This window comes from Serinus canaria, chromosome 1 (genome assembly GCF_022539315.1).
Source record: "Serinus canaria isolate serCan28SL12 chromosome 1, serCan2020, whole genome shotgun sequence".
In the NCBI taxonomy this organism is placed as follows: Eukaryota; Metazoa; Chordata; class Aves; order Passeriformes; family Fringillidae; genus Serinus; species Serinus canaria.
The window spans coordinates 73,816,659-73,834,252 of NC_066313.1; positions in this window are offsets into that span (position 1 = coordinate 73,816,659).

Sequence of the window (17,594 nt, forward strand, 5' to 3'; positions counted from 1 at the left end):
CAACATGTGGTGCAGCCAAGCCCTGGCCCAGCAGAAGAAAGCCATCACAACTGAGGATCCACACTTAACAAAAGCAGCACTCCAACACCTGACAAAAACAGTGGCTTGCACACTGCATATTCTGCCTTTAGCACTTGTCCACCACCTCCCTGGTCTCTGAACATAACTGGGCAGCTTGTCTGCACAGTAGCTCACCTTACCCAGGAAGGTAGGAAGGTGCTCCAGTCCCAGGTGCACCCAGCACCTTGCAATTAAGTACTCTCTAGGCAGCAGCAATAGCTGCCTAGGAATTCACCCAGGTCCCTTATGGCTCTGCTGGGTGTCTGGACTCTCAGACTGTGGGCTGCAGCTGAAGTGCTGGCACAGCACAATGCCAAGATGCCCCAGTAACCTCTTCAGAGAGGGCTTACAACATCAGGCCAATTGTCCAGCTGGAGCAACATCCCAACACCCTCGGTAGCACTCACTCAGCAGTGTCCCTGTGCTGGTTTACATTACAGTGTGCCTTTCCCTGGCTGCTTGCTCTCAGTTGCTCCCTCCCAACACCCAAAAAGCTGCTGGCTGGGAACCCCAGCAGCTGGATGTGCCTGCCCACATACCAGAGGTGGTACCTGCACTCCACCTCATTGCTTTCTATTGCTATGGACTTGCTTACACAGCTCTCAGTGCATAACACAACTTCCTGTGGATTATATTTCCTCCCCCAGCACCGGGACAGGGAGCCTGGGACTTTGGACAAAGTGGAGAAGGAGGATGTCTCCACCCCCAGACCTAACCCTACCACAAAACTATATACAGGTCACTGTCACAGATATATTAAAGTCCCAAAGATGGAGTTGCTGAAGAGTTTTAAATAGCGCTTTGAGACTAATGGATAGCTTCACAGGCTGAAATGTGCCAGCCTGGAGTAGATCCTCAGCATATGAAGAATCAATGACTGTAAACGAGGAGTTGAAATTGGAAGAGGCAAAGCACAGTGCAGAACTAAAAAGAAATCACTGCACAACTAATGTGATAGGAGAGGAATTGAAATGGAGAAAAGCATCCTATTTCTGTGCCCAAAACAGGTGGAAATGTGAGGAGGAGTTTTTCTTTTTTTTTTTAAATAATATTTTAAAGTAGTAAAAGACTTTCCATTAAAAGAGAAATTGAGGAAAACTTTCATACAGCTGTGGGGGAAAAGAAAAAGTGACCTATGATCAGGCTGCAAAGGAACTTACCTCCAAATCCGAAACACGTCACAATGATAAATGGAAAGAAGTTAAGCCTCCAAAATGCTATGACTATCCTCAGTTCTGTTCTGGACAGATGTTTGATGTATTGTATCTCTCTGTGACAGAGACCTGAGGGTTCAGAGGGGTTTTTTTTTATTATTTAATATTTTAGTGAAACTTGTATAGCTTGTCATGCCAGCAAGGTATTTTTTAATTAAAATGAAATGTATGTGTGTGGGGTGAGCCAGAGTTTATGAGGAGCTTCTTCAGGGGGAAAATGAATCAGTCCAGGATTTTCAAGAAGGATTCAAGGCTAGGCTCGAGCTTACTAACTCAGGAGGAATGTAAATTAGAGTGTACTTACCAGGCAGGGAAACCTGGGCTGGGAGTCAGGTTCTCCATCCGGGGAGGGCGTCCGCCCTTGTTGTTCCACATGGCAAGCAAAGCGGGCATTTTCCAGCAACAGGGGCTGTAGGAAGGGCCTTGCCTTGATGCAATCCTATGCAGTGTGTTCTAAGAATACCCTGCTTGAGCAGGGAGGTTGGGCCACTCTGATCCTTTCCAACCTGACCCTGTGATTCTGTCATAAAAGTACATCGGGGCTGTAAAAAAGAACCTCAAGTTCAGCTTTCCAGCAACAATACTCCTACACCTTACTGGGACCAAAGTGGAAGTCTTCCTATTGCCCTAATTCCTGGAGTTTGTCAATGAACAATCTCTGGGCAGGGACTCTAATGACTGAGAAATCTGACTGAGAAATGACATTACATCTGAACACAGGACTAGGATTAGAGGCTAAAAAATCAGGGAGATGACCCTTTTTTAAAGGCAATTTTGTATACTCTTGCACCGGGAGACAAAAAAATGTAATTGATGGTAAGAGCAGAAGATGAGAGGCATAAGATTATTTCTTCTTACAACACTTAGTGAATGCTATGTCTGTACTTTATTTTCAGATTATTAATATTAACTTTCTGAGCATATAGTGGGATCTGTTTTGTCTTATCCTGGTAGATGAATGGTGTTCTTCAGGGTTTTTATTACTTTCTGAGGGCTTTTTATTTTTTCTTCTTCTATTCATTTCATAATGTGATATACTTGTAATAAATACTTGTCCTCTCTGAAATCATTCCTGATAAACAATACATATGAATCATCATTTTTCAACCTTGTTCTGAACCATTTCAAAATTAATAGGCTAATTAGTAACCTGGTAAACTATTATCATAACCATTTTTAAAAAACCAACCACTTTGGTGTGGCCACAAATTGCTATTGAGATAATATCCATGACAGTCTTTTGCAACACCCTGCCACATCCCGAGACATGAAAGTTTCTCTGCTATGTGCTGAAGCATGCTCTTGTGGTGGGACCTAGAGTGCCAAATATGAAAGGGTGACTCACGTTCCTCGGGATCCAGAGATCCTCTCCTTGAATATTTTACATAGCTGAATCCCTAGTCAACCTGCCTAATTTGAGGAGCACGGCTCTCTCCCCACCAAAGGCACCTGGGGTGGAAAAGCTCCTTCAAGAAGCGTCCTAGTGTAGGAATGCACCTGACCTGAGCTGGGCCACACACTCAGGTGCTGGGCAGAGGCAGGGAAGTGCTACTCCTGCTTCAATCCAGTTAAATTTCACTGGCCTTTTCTGCTCTTGCAGTGCTTGATATCTTCCTCCAGTACTGTACAGATTCCCAGCCCCTGTCCTAGCTTTTCCAATCTGTCTGGAGGTTTAAATCTTCGGCAACACTGGTGTCTGCATTAGTGCAATGTTGTGGAAGGATTTTTTAATACTGCCAAAGCAGGATGACAGCCACTGTGTTATGATCCTACATGCAGCTTCATCTCCAGTCTCTCCCCACCACCCAGGGTGTTAACCAGATTATATTTCTATCCATCTTGCGCAAGATGAATATTTCTAAACTGGCTATCCCAGTCTTTACAGTCTGCAGCTCTATCTGTGTCCACAGCATGAATATTTTTATTTAGTCTCCCATCCTTCAGGAGTGACTTTTCTTTACCTTCCCCTAAGCAGCAACCTTTCTAAAGGTATTCTTTCCTAGTACACCTTCTCAAACATTGGCCTTTAAATCTGTGTGCAGGTGGACAAGGGGGACCTCCCCTCAGCTGGTGCCTGCTTACAACTCTTTTGTTCATCTCTTGGTGCCACAATTATTTTATGCACACACCCTCTGCCTTAGCATGGAGAAAACCCCCTCCCACCAGCCCCATTGCCTTTTCACAGGAACAGCAGCATCAGGGGCTTGATGAAACATGAGCTATGCCTCTATCCTGTCCTGCTCAAGACATCACAAAAGCAGCAGCTTTCTGATAATGTCCTGCATGTTGCCATGGTGCAGGAGAGGAACCACTTTCACCCTCCTGTTACTGAAAGCCTAGTGTGCCTCAGTAGTGACATCCCATGCGCCACAGGAAGTTTTCTGCAGTTTTATAGTTTTTGCCACTGTTTTGCCAGCTGGCTTCTTAGTAGCAAATTGAGCAGGAAGTTGCATCTTTTCTCCCTCTAATATATTTAACCCATTTAATCAGGCTGCAACACTTTTTTGGTATTTTTTGTGGGCTTTAAAAAAATATTCTAGCTGTTGTGTCTACAAAATAAAGAAATCATCTTTTCTCAATATACCAACTGTTTTTTGCCATGTAATCCATCTTTCTCTTGATCTAACCAACCAATTTCTAAGTCATGCACCTAAAACAACCTTCCTTCCTTCCTTCCTTCCTTCCTTCCTTCCTTCCTTCCTTCCTTCCTTCCTTCCTTCCTTCCTTCCTGTCCTTCCTTCCTTCCTTCCTTCCTTCCTTTCCTTCCGTCCTTCCTTCCTTCCTTCCTTCCTTCCTTCCTTCCTTCCTTCTCCGTTCCTTCCTTCCTTCCTGTCACTTCCTTCCTTCCTTCCTTCCTTCCTTCCTTCCTTCCTTCCTTTCCTTCCTTCCTTCCTTCCTTCCTTCCTTCCTTCCTTCCTCCTTCCTTCCTTCCTTCCTTCCTTCCTTCCTTCCTTCCTTCCCTTCCTTCCTTCCTTCCTTCCTTTCCTTCCTTCCTTCCTTCCTTCCGTCTTCCTTCCTTCCTTCCTTCCTTCCTTCCTTCCTTCCTTCCTTCCTTCCTTCCTTCCTTCCTTCCGCCTCACCTTTCCAAGTGAGCTGCTCTTCAAGCTCCAAAGCAAAGAGCATGCACCTCTCCTTTGGCTACCTGGAAATAAGGCTGTCTTGTCATGATTTCTATCCTGAGCATTTCATAGCATTTGAGGAAGAAACTCGTGTCTTACTGAGTTTTCCACAGCCTAAGTTTAGCAACATAACTCTCCTTCTGGTTTCCACATGTTTACAAAAGGTGATGCATATCCCACTGGAAATGGATGACCAGGTCTGTACAGGCATACTTGCCTGTTTGTGTGCCTCCATCAACATCAGCTGAGGAGTCAAAGACAGCTGGACTCACTCCATGACTGAAGTGTCTGCTCTCAGCTTCATTTATCTTGTGGAGCAGGCTGTCATGGCATGACCTGGAAATCTTCACACTGGAGTTCAGGAGAGAAAGTAAAAGAGAAAAAGAAAAGTTTATCTGGTGCATCTCCACATTCCCTAAAAAGCATGTGTTGCTAACAGCAGCCCTGCTAACAGCAGGACTGCCATAGAGCAGAAGACATTTGCAAAATTCCCTTGTGGACTTGTGGTGGGTCCCTGTAGAGTCTGGAAGGATGGAAAAAGGAAGACAGATAAGATTTATAATTTTTTTCTTTCTGAATTAGACAGTGGATGTTTCAGTTTAAAGGGAGTTACATGTAAGTTTAATTCTTTCTCACAACAGAATGTAAACTGTGGTGTGAGTAAAGGGTTTTTGCATGCTGTCTGCATCTCCTTCTTCCCTCTCTTTAGGTAGATAAATCTTCCTCTCCCCACACCCTTGATGGTGAACAACAAGATATATCTGCATGTGGCCACTGGCATTTGGACACTCACATCAGCATAAGGAGAGATTATGGTGGCATTATGGCCTTCTGGTATTGAATACAGAGAAAATAAGGATCAACCGGAGAGCACAATGCGTACTTGCTGCCGGCTGGCCAAAAGAAACTCGGTATCAAGGGCAGTGGAGGTGTTGAGGTGCCACCTGGGCTACCAGCTCAATTACTCAGCTCAGCTGGAGAGAAAAGGCATAGCACAGAAGAGGGCATCTGTGTTTTTGAGTCCTCAAAGGTTGTCTGTGGAGAAGGTAAACTCATTTGGCACCTACTTTAAACTCTGCATATTGTATACCCATTGTTGACCAGAGGGAAAAATAAATGGTGTTGGTATACCGTGGAACAGTTCAAAGTGAGATTAACTATTATATAAATACATCCAGGGTACACCTGGCAAAACATTTTACTTTTTTAGACATTGCAGGTTTATGTTGTATTTGCAAATCCATCTATTTGCATGTTGAAGTGTTATTGTGACACCAATATCACCAGCCCCATGACTATTGCACAAATGAAGACATAAATATGGATTTTCTCCCCAACAACTGAGACCTTAAGGGTTATAGCTCAGCACCTGAGAGCAGTAGGTCATTTGACACATTTAGCACCAAACAAATGTCCCTCATGGTGTTACAACATTGGTTTTAAAGCTCTTAATTACAGACCCAGGAACAAGGGTTTCATATCTTTCAATCAGCTGAAGGAGTCTTCCTGACTGCTGCAGTGTCTTCAAGAAAGATATCTGAGTTGAGTGTGGTGGCTGGGAGAGCAGCACTGTATTATTCATAGGAATATGGCAGGTATGCAAACTCCTGTTGAGTTTCCAAATTGCATTCAGCTTTTCCACGAAGTAGTCTGGGCATTTTTCTCATTCATAGAGGAAAGGTACTCCCATAAAGCAGATCAAAGGGAAATAGGAGCTTAGCACTCAGAGGAAAGATCCTTCCCTTCTTTGTGCCCCGTCAGCACAGGAAAAAGTGACAAACAAGTTCCCTCCTTTCCCACAGAGAGGTAGGCAAAGCACAGAGCCTGACAGACACCATAACAAATGGACGAGCCACGAGGTTCGCATGCGGCACCGCTCTGTGTCACAAGCTGCTCAGCCACCTCTGCCCCAGTCGCGCTTGCTCACCGGGGATTATCTTCCTACAATTTACCTCCATGGGTTTCAGTGGGAAGCACTGAGACACTCTCTTTCAGCAAGAAGAAAAAGGGATCAAGTAAATAAAGAGGACAAATTACCTGAATGCACCAAGAAGAAATATGAAGGGATGAATTTAAAAGAGTCTGCGTGGTGTGCAGTGTTCTGTCATCACACAACACTGCTGCTGGAAGTGGGAGGCCAAAGCAGCACCTTTAAGCACAAACAAGGTGCTGAAAACAAGCCTGGGACAATGTGACCCTCTGTGAAGCAAGACAATTTTCATGAGTATCAAGACCAAAATTACCATGTTTTGGTATTGGTGGTTTTTGTCTCCCAATTTTGAAGACAAATGCTGCAATTAAAAACTGTATTTTCTGCTATTGTTTAGAATAAAAAATGGAGAAAAAAGGTGAAGAAAAGAAAGAATTTTTGACACCAGAAGCAGACAGGGTAAGATATTTTCCTCCCCATTTTTTCCTGTAAGCCTAGGCAGCTCCAGCTGGGACAGGTCACCAAGAAACATTGCAAGATGTAGCTGGTAAAAGAGTCCCAGATCCATCAGAAAGTCTCTATAGGACTGCGTCTTTATGTCCCATGCTGGGTCAATTCTGGTGGCCATGGCCAAGCCTGCAGCTCCCTGGGAGAACACATCCCACTGTGAAGCTAATTTTTGTAAAGTGTTCCAGTATAAACAGCTGCCTCACCAGTAGGTAGATGCTAGGCACCAGGGAGCCAGGAAAGCAGGGCAAGAGATGAGTAGGAGCATATCAAAGACAATTACATGCAAGTAGGATTTTTCCCTGGGTTTTCTCTTTCTTACCCTGCAATGGAAAAAAAACTGAGATCATGGACGGAGCATAAAAAAGTGGATAAAGGAGAGGACTTAATTTGTAGGTGGGCTTGAATTTTTAATACTGTGCCCCAAGGAAACCACTGCCTAGACAGCCAAATACTATCTGGAGTGACTAATAAAGGCAGGAATTATGGCACAGACCCCCATAGTCGTCCCATCTATCTAAGCTAGTGAACAAGCAGATGCTTTAGCTCTCTCCGCCCAGGAGGCTGAAATTCCCCTCATGAAGAGCCTTCTAACATTAATTGCAGAGACACAACCTGCCTTTCTATAAGACAAATTAATAATTTCCTTAATCCATCATCGGGAAATGGAAAGCTTTGATGCTTTAATTCCTTTCCTGTGACCATGGCAACAACAAAAAGGAAGCGGGGGGGATGTTAATTTTCTCATCCATGAGAATTTCGGCAAATAGTATGTTAGCATTCTTTGCCTGTAAGTGAGTCTTGACTATAGAGGAGTCCAGAGAATCACACAAAAGGCAGGTAACAAAATCAGGCACCTCAGACATAATGGTACAATGATGGGAGGGAAGCTGGAGCTAGACTTCAACAACATCACTCGGGGCAGAAAATGCAGAAGGGCTGCAGCACTGTGATTATTTAACCCAGTTCCATCACCCTTCAGGGACAAAAACCAGCTCACCACAGTGTTGTGCTGGGGGCATTGAAGCCCACTGGTGCTCAGAAGGGGAGACCTGTTAAAATTAGCATGGTTTGACCTCCAATTTAAGAAACAGAACAAGAGGACACGATTCTTAGTCTGCAGTACAGGTAGTTATAGCATTAAACTTGGTTATTGCATAAAAATGCAGTGGATGCGTGTGCATGTATATAAATACACATATCTATGTATATACATGCACATATGTCTCATATGCCCATACTTCACAGTCTAATGTTTGCACGCACACTACCAGCAGTGAAAGACGTCTCTAGTACCCAGATGGCAAATCCTTTTTATGACATGCACAACTTGCAGATGCATGAGTAAACATACTTTCCCATCCAAAACACTTGGCCTCATCCATGTGGTCCATGAAGATCAGTCTGATGTGTGCTACACCTGCAGTACCTAGGAGGATGTTAGGCCTCATGGGCTAAAGCAATGCTGGGGAACACACACCAAAAAGTGTGGCTGGTTGCAGCACAGAGTTCACACCCTCTAAGTTACAGGTTATAGGCAACACTCACTTCTTTTCTTTAGGAGCACAAGCTCACTCTCCATGTACACAGCCCTACTTCTACAAATCCAGTCAGCTGGAACAATCCAGGAACACACGCAACAGCCAGGGTTCAAAAAACTCCTGAGGTTTGCGTACAAAAATGCTCACAGAGCTGATACTAAATGCAGCTCCACTGCTGGAGCTGCCACTGATTAGTCTGCAGCAAGGAGAGGCTGGATTCCTAGCGTGTGAATCAGGCTGCATGGTTTGAGGGAGGCTGATTCACCCAAGTTTGACTATGCTGGAACTGATAGAGCCAAGGCTTTGCGTAAGTGCAGGTATCAAAGCCAGGATCTAACATACATAATCCTCAAACTGAGTGCATGTCCGGTTGAGAGGAGTCTGCATCCAGCTGCTCTGAGGAGCTTGTGTCTCAAGGTCCTCTGACATGGTCCATGGGCTGCCTGGTCTGCTTGGAGGAGATGCTGCCCCTGAACCTGCACTCTTTTATATCTTAAATGTACAGGCTGTGTTTTCTAACACACACTTCTGGCACACACTTGTCTTTCCAGCTGCTCAGGCACTGAAAGCATAGTAAGTGCTGAATAATTTCTGCTTCATTGGTATTAAATAAAAAAAAAAGTTTTGACTTTATGACTGCTGGGGGGGACAAAGTGATTTCAGGTAGGCACAAAAATATAGTGCAAAGCTTTGAATGGGCCAAGAGGTGTCTAAAGGGTAAACCCGTGTTCAACACTGAGCACTCCAACAAGCTCTGTGAACATCAGACTCAGCTGGTGACAAAAGTTGGGACACTTCCCTTCTCTGGAAGGCAAACCTCATTTACTCAGTCTTTGTTCATGGTGAGACTTGGCCAGTAGGCATAGTGAAGCTAAATTTTACTAGCTTCATGAAGCAGCCCTCTTGAATTAAGAGCCTGTGCAATCAAAGGAGCAGAGTGCCCTTCAAAGGCGCTGAGCTTGTTCAGCTGCTCCTCAGAGTTTCCTTACCAGCGGGATGCCTCCCCAAGGATCATGTCCTGCACAAATGTATGGTTTCCCCAGACAACTGCTGTCTGTTGCATTTTTCTGCATCATTAAAACCCAAGGCAGCACTATGCCAATGGCACTGAGAAATGGAAACAGCAAGCAGTTGCTGCAATGCTGTGTTTCATAAGGTGGGTGAGAAATTTCCAAAGAAAAAGAAGCTGAACTTCCCCCGACAGAATTATAATTAAATACATTTACCTTTCACTCTGTGCTTAATCTACATTTCTTGAAATTCATGTGGACCCATTTAACCTTCAGGGAACATTTATTCACTGAAGATGGCTAGTCACTAACTGATCCCACTTCAGTTTAATACCTTGCCTTTTGTGCTACCTTCTAAATACAAAACCCAGATGTAAAAGAGTATGCTGGTAACCTTCTACCAGCACAAATCCCAAATGAAAAAGAGTTTGAGCATCTCTACCCCCTATCATTTAGCTGAGATGCCTGTTTCAGAATTCAGGGTGACTACGGAAGATGGACAAGCAGGTCTTGGACACCCACAATGGATTGGGAAAGTCAACCAGAGTTATGCATTAGAAATGCCCTTTGAATGCCTGTAATGCAGAGTGTGGGTCTGTTTAAGGCAGGGTTGTTTGCAGAGAGGTTTCACTGCATTGTCACAGTTTTGTGAAGTGCAAACAGGGAATAAAGGTACCTACAGGAGCAAGTGGCAATCTGTTTGTTTGGCTGTGTGGGTAGAGCTGATGCACCTCATAGTTTAGGGAAAACAAATGTTCTCAGGAGGACAGAGAGAGGCACAGATGTATATTTTGTTTACTGTTAGGGATATTAGCTTTAGCACATGCGCGCGTGTGTGTGGGCTTAGAGGATTAAGCATGGTTGTGCATTGATGGTCAATACTATTTGCATTTTATCATGTGTAAATGATATTAACACAGAAGTTATGATGCAATGTGAAGCAAGTTTCATTATCCCTCATTAAAGCAGCTCTCTCTTGCAAGTGCAAATGTACTGGAAGGCTGACCTAAATGTAGAAGAAGCTGAATGCTGATCCTTATCTTAATGAACAAATACAATTAGCCAAGTGTAAGAGTGTCAGGTATTGAAATGATCCTCTATAGTACCTTCTGTCTTTTATTTCTCTGCCATGAGCATCTCCTGATGGTATCAGAGCTGCACCTAATCACAGCACCTGGCAAAAACTACCTGAGGGTCCATGAAGCATGATATCTGTCCAGTCAGTCCAGGCCCAGGGTAACCAGCCATTTCTCCTATGGTTGGACTTCCTCAAGTGTACACTTAGACTTTCAGGACATCCTGGGGAAGGTTTCTATTTCATGCCTTTCAGCTTTCTCGACAGTCTCAAAGAAGGGACAAAGCCCCAGTCCTCTCTACCAGAGTTGGTGTCCCTTGCAATAGTTGCTCCACTGGCAATTTATGATCATGAAGATCTGAGTGAAGGGTCTGCAGAGAGCCCTTGTCATCCTTTTGGGAATTCTCTTGATGAAAGGGTGACTGGTGACATCCTTTCTTCATTTTGGTTGCTGCTCTCCTTTGATTTGTAATATCTATCACAAACAACCAAAGATTTTCATCTTCCCTGAAGACCCACAGATAAACTGGCCTTCATCCCTCTGGAGTGAGATTTCTGCCAAGAACAAGAGGGCAAATAATAAGAGTTCCATAGATGGAATGTTTCAAAAACAGGTTACACACAATCACAGAACAGTTTGAGTTGTAAGTGAACCTTACAGCCTATCTAGCTCAACATCCCTGCAAAGAAATAGAGACATCTTCAACCAGATCAGCTTACTCAGAGCCCCATCCAATCTGGCCTTGAATGTTTCCAAGGATGGAAACCACTGCCCTCTCTGGGAAACCTGTTCCAGTGCTTCATCACTCTCATTGTACAAAATTTCTTCCTTCTGTCTAGTGTAAATCTACCTTGTTTCAGTTTAAAACCATTATATCTTGTCCTGTTGCAACATACCCTACCAAAATGTTTGTCCCTGTCTTTCTTATAAACCTCACTGAAGTTCCAAAAATCACAGTAAGTTCTCCCTGGGGCCTTCTCTTCTCCAAATGGAATAACCCCAACTTCTTCACAGAAGAAGTGCTCCATCCAGACCACCGATCATCCTCGTGGCCTTCCTCTGCACTGACTTCAGCAGGTCCATGACCTTCTGATATTGGAGGCCTCAGAGCTGGGCACAGTATGTCGGGAGGGGTCTCACCAAAGAGGAGTAGAAGGAGAGAATCTCCTCCCTCACCCTGCTGTCCTTGCCCCTTTGGATACAGCCCAGGATATGGCTGGCCTTCATGGCTGTGAGCACAGGACATGTCAGGACTCTCATCCACCAGCACCCCCAAATCTTTCTTGGCAGGGCTGCTCTTGATCTCTTTGTCTTCTAGACCGTATTTATCCTGGGGGTTGCTGTCACAAATCACCTCCCTGCCCTCCATGTGCCTCCGCACAGCTAGAAGGATCTGCTACATGACTTTCCCAGGCATAGAGGCTGAGAGGTTGGTACTTCCCAGGCTGCTCCTTCCTACCCTTTTAAAAAATGAGTGCAGTATTTTCCTACTTCCAGTCCCCAGGGACTTCCCCCAGCTACCATAATTTTTCAAATACCATGGAAAGCTATGTGGATATATGAAGAGACACATGGATTTGTATAATCGCGCCACTGAGTGCAAGTTGTAAGAGCTGATGTTGCTCCAGACTTGACTCCATTGATTAATAGGCACCATGTGCAACACATTTATATTTTGGGACACAAGGACTTCTTCCCCCTCAGTCAGGGCAAGGGACATCTTGCTTCACCAGAGCAATGGAAACTTGAATCTTTGTGTGATCCTGCATCAAAGAGACATCTGGGACTGTCTGGGATTTTCCAGCCAAAGAGCTACATCAGAATTGATTGCCAAGACTATTTCAATCAAATGAGTACTCACGGAGTGCAATGATTAAGACTACTTGTGGACATTTTTCCTAGTCTAAAGACCTCTAACATTTTCAAAGCAGCAAAAATATTTTTACCTGTTTATGTGATTATGTAAGGATGTACTTCTTCATCTGGCCTCTATCCCCAGTATTTTTCAAAGAGGCAAATCGTTTCATCTGGATTGGACAAGCTAATCTAAGTAGAGAATTTAAGGTTAAATTCAGGAGAGGTTTGGGCACTGACTTTTAGATGATCTGGCCTCCAGCATTTCACGAGCCACACCTGTGGGCTCAGAATCCCTGTGGGCTTGATGGCGGAATTTGGGTGCTTCAAGACTTGAACACAACAGAGCTGGCAGGCTACAGTGGGATCTTCTCAAAGGGAGCATGCAGCTGCTGACATTGAAGCAACAGGAAAAGTGGAGGACAAGGGTGTATCTGCAATTCTCTCTTGCACTAAAAGCCCCTTGAGGCTGGAGTGAGGCAACCCTGTCTGCCTGGGATCCATTGTCTGGAATCTTCTCCTGGAGATTGGTACCTACGCCCTTTATTTCAAAAGACTCCACACAGATCAGTCTTTAAAAAACAAAGCAGGAAGAAGAAAAGGTGGTGATAGCTTTTATTATATAATGCCTTGGTATTCAAAGTATATGCTGAGGAAGTGGGAGGCCCGGGTTCCTCTCCCGCCCCAGCCCGAGGGGCCCAAACCCACATCTCCCACATCCCATGAGAGTGCCCCAACAACCAGGCTGGAGGCTACCTTGGGCGGAGGAGCCTCCTCCACCCCTGCTTTGAAACTGCCACACTCCGCAGCCAGGAATCTCTGACTCGGGAGGGCGGAGGGGGCTGCGAGGGAGAGCAAGGAGGGAGCGTGTGCCTAATGCCGAAACCTCACTCCGGGGCTGCCACCAGGGAGTGGGGAGCCCCGGGCTGCCTCCTCACTGCCCTGGCAGCTCCTATCCTGGGAGGTTTACATGCTGACTGCAGGTTCTGGCATCCAAATTCCTCCTCTCTCCTTGGCATCGTGACTCTAGGAAAGGCTTTTAGCAAGGGGGCACTGCATCCTTGCACCTGAGCGCACCTTCCGGGGAGACAGCAGGCAGGGGCCTCCTTTGCCTCTCTCCCACTTGCTCCAAGGGTTCTTACACCTCTGTTGGAGCAGATGTTTGGAGCTGGAGCTGCCATGGCACTGTCTGGGGACAAGCTACCAGGGCGAGTCCCTATACAAGTAAAATCCTTGTTTTCTCCATGACAGAGAGGCTCCAGCAGGCACGAGGCACTAAGCTGCAAGTTTTGGCCACTCTGGAGACCCCAAGGAGGGTGGTTCTGGGCACCTGGGGGAGCTTCAAGGTAAAGAGTCAGGTGTTTCAAGGGTTTCCAGGCAGCTGCAGGGTTAAGTAGCAGCAGAGTCGTGTTTTCCAGACAAGCTGCCTGAACACATGGATTTCAACCCAGTTTATATCCTTTGGTTTTGATCTTACCTACAGCAGAGGAGGTTTCTTTCTTTCCAAGCAGGCACACTGGGTGGCAGACAGAATTAATGTCCCCTCCCTGATGCTAGACAATAAATCAGCTCCTCACTAAAATTTGGGATTAAGAGTTGTCCAGAGAAATCAAAGTGGGAAAATTAAGCACTTTCCTCAACTTCAAGGCAACGGATGAGAGAAGAGGGACACACTCATCTTGAATCACTCAGATACGATGATTTCATGTCAAAACTCTAGCATTGCCGATACTTTTTCCAGTCTAAGATCAACTTTCCCAGTTAAAAATTAGAAAAAATTAAAAAAAAAAAGAAAAAATGAATTATGCAAACAATTTAACTGCAGGGTCCAGTCCTTTTTACACTTCTCTCAGGATGGGCAGATGGAAGTCCTGAACAGCTACGAACAACAGTAGCCACAGTTTCGGTAACAGGGCCAAAATATCCTGTGAGCTTGGCAGCCATCATGAGCCAAGAAGTCATGAAAAGGCACATTACAGTTAGCAATATCTGATAGAAGTTTGCCTCAGTATCAGTTCCAGGGAAAGGTTGAACAGATAATCACTTTACCAAAAAAAAAAAAAAAAAAAAAGCAGCTGGAAGGAAAAGCAGATTTTCTGGTAAATCTGTGACAACAGCATCAGCAGCTCCAACTGGTTTGTTGCCCGTTCCTTTTGGCAGCCCAGTCATCTCCCAAAGATCTACATGACTCTATTAAGTAATCCAGTTGGCTGGAGCAAAGGCATCCCCATTAGCCACTTAACCAGCCCATTAAGAGGTCCTCCTAAGCACGGTGGGCTGTTACACCTTCCTTACAGAGCACCCAGGAGCCTTGCAGGGTCCAGCACACGTCCTGAAAATCAGAAAAGAACAGGTATTTTCCTGCAAGAGGGAGACCTCACTGTTGATTCCTTCATGCTCTAGGAAGCTCTCCCTAAAAATTTCTCCTTTCTGGAGGGCTCCTTCTCCTCCAAAATATGTCAAATTACTCCCATGGGGCAGAGGGACAGTCAGCCAGTGCACTTGCAAGGACATCTGAGGGGCACAAGCTTCAGCCATGCCTGGCACAGGGTAAACACCTGCTCTTCCTTACCAGCAGCACTTGGCCTTTCACTTTCTGCTTTCAGCAACTTGAACTGGTTCTGCACAGACTCTGTTGCAACTTCTCACACGCACATATATGCACAAAGGACCTAGGCAGGTAAAACCTGTGCCAGGAGACTCCTTCTAGCCCTGCTCATCCCCCCAGACTGCAGGCATCTTGCTGTTCTCTACATTCTTTGGCGTGTGCAGAGGCATCTTCCTGCTCCCCCAAGCCTGTGATGGTCTCTATCACTTGCTGCTAGAAAAAGCAGCAGGGACTTTTCCATAAACTATTTGAAAAATGCAGATTCCTTTCCCTTCTGTGTTGATGTGTATGCATAATGTGATGCACCATTCAAGTAAATCTAGTTTTATGGACAGGGATTCATACAGAAATGAACAGGCACTTGCTCTCCTGAAACCAGATGAAAACAAAATTTTTATTTGCAGGTTTGGACATTTATACCAACCGATACAGAGAAAACACTCTGTATTTTCTCTGATGTATTATGAATATGACTCAAAAAAATCAACGAACATTAACCACACACATAAATGCGTGATCTACACAGAATGCTTAAAAGTAATTGCAAAAGGATTTGTTGAGTAATTCCAGGAAAAAAAAAAAAAAAAGATTGTCAGAAGACAACCTGCTTGTGGGAAGAGGCACTTAATTCACTGCATGAATGACTCACGGTGAATTACTTGCATAACTCCACTCAAGGAAATCACTACTCTGCAAAAGTGCATACATGTTAAATCAACCAAAACACAGAGCGGTCCATATTCTTGGTACAATGCTGCCTTCCTGCTGGTACAGAATGAGGAAAAATCCTCTCAGCTGGGCTGGGAGGGGGAGAAATCCTCTCTTTTGCTATCCTGGCAATGTTTTCAAGAAACAGTTCAACAGCGCTCACTTGCCCTATTCATGCTTGGCGCTTACATTGAAAAGAAAATCCAGGCCTGTAATATTCAAGAACAAGCTCTTGTTGACAGTGAAACTTTGACTAATAAATCTGAGGCTGCACTTCCCACCCAACTCAATTTAATGCCATAAGATAATTATGGTCCTTTCCTGGAAAACAGAGAGCTCCATGAAGAAGGTCAGCTGGCATGAACTCTAGCAAGACTGACTTTCTTCAGAGTACTCAGGATAAATCACTCCTTCCTTCACTTGTTAGCTGTGCTTGAACAGTGAGGTACAAGACTTACTGGAATTAAACAAAGGGAACTATTTTTCACTGTTTCACCACACTTTAATTCCCCATAGCATATCCAGAACCGAAAAATAGAAAGGCAGAAAGAGAGGGGAAAAAAAGAAAAAAGCACCATAGCTCTTTGTGAGTCTCACGTGCCTGACCAGCATGACCACAATCCATCAGCCATACTTCAGACACCACATTCAGATGTTACCGTGAGCAGAAGATACACATCCCCTTGGATGCAACACAGTGATTTACTCTGCATAAACTGGGAGCTTTTTCTCTGGGTACAGTGAATGCAGAAACTTCAGCTAGTATTCCAGAGCCCTTCTGTTAGGAGCTTTATTGCTTCTAAGAACAGCTTGGTCTATAGGGAGACTTCACTGCCCGTATATTGGAGGAGCAGCAGCTGCAGTAGGAACAGCTGGGCACAGAGAACATCTCATCTTGGAGCAGAGCTCCACATGGTAGCGATGGCGCTCAGGGCAACAGCATCCTTGGGGAGGCAGGAGAGGCAAGTTTGCCATGGCAGAGCTGCCCAACAGCTGAAGCCCTGACTGCAAAGGGCAGACCTGTCAGACCTGTGTGATGGCAGCTGCAGCCTGGGCCACCACCACCCCACTGGGACCAGAGAGCAGGAGTGAACATGAGCAAATGGATCCTGCTGCCCAACAACATCTCAGCTATGCTGACATAATGAAGTAGAAGCCTCAGCTTCTCCTGGTGTTTCTACAGACAAATAAAATGCATAAATACTCCCTGGAATTTGGACTTGAATCTAGGCTTCTCCTTTGTCCTGGTGTAAACAATGCCCTATGTTGTTCACTCATGGTGAACATTCCCATAAAGATCCTTAACATTATGCTTTGGTTATGCACTTGATGGGAAGATCCAAGCAGCTCAGCCTAAGGAAAACCTACAGCACCCAAAAGTACACTCTAAAAGACCAAGGTATCCCATGCAGGAGAGGGACAAGAGCTCCAGTGCAGCTTTTAACTCATGAGTTTGAAGAAAGCAAGTATGATCCCAGCATCCATGTTGAGCCCAGCAACATAAAAGCCAGATGCGCCCTGGCTCCTGAATGGCAGTGGGACTACCTCCAGTTTCTTGTCAAGGTAATTGTACTTTTCAGCATGTGCTGGATTCGTGTCTAAGATCAACAGGGAATTTTGTATCTCAAAAAGTTGAAGCTATTGATTCCAGGTCAGTTTGGGAGTTAAGTGGTGCCAAGGTGAAGACAGTGGAAACCCGATTTCAGACATCAGAGTATGGTCCCGATTCTCTGTACATTAATATTGCTCCAGTTCTATGAACCAGCTTTAAACACGAAGTTTATGAAATTCATGTTTGTTTTGTGAGCAGATTCCTAAAAATCATCTTTGGCTTCGTTGCTTATCAGCAGCTCTCTTTCAGGCAAGGGAACAAATCCCCCTCCTCTTCTAAAAGAGAACTGCTGTATTAACACAGGAGCACGCACATTTGGCAAGTGCTTGCTCTGGGAGGATATAGCTCCAGATGG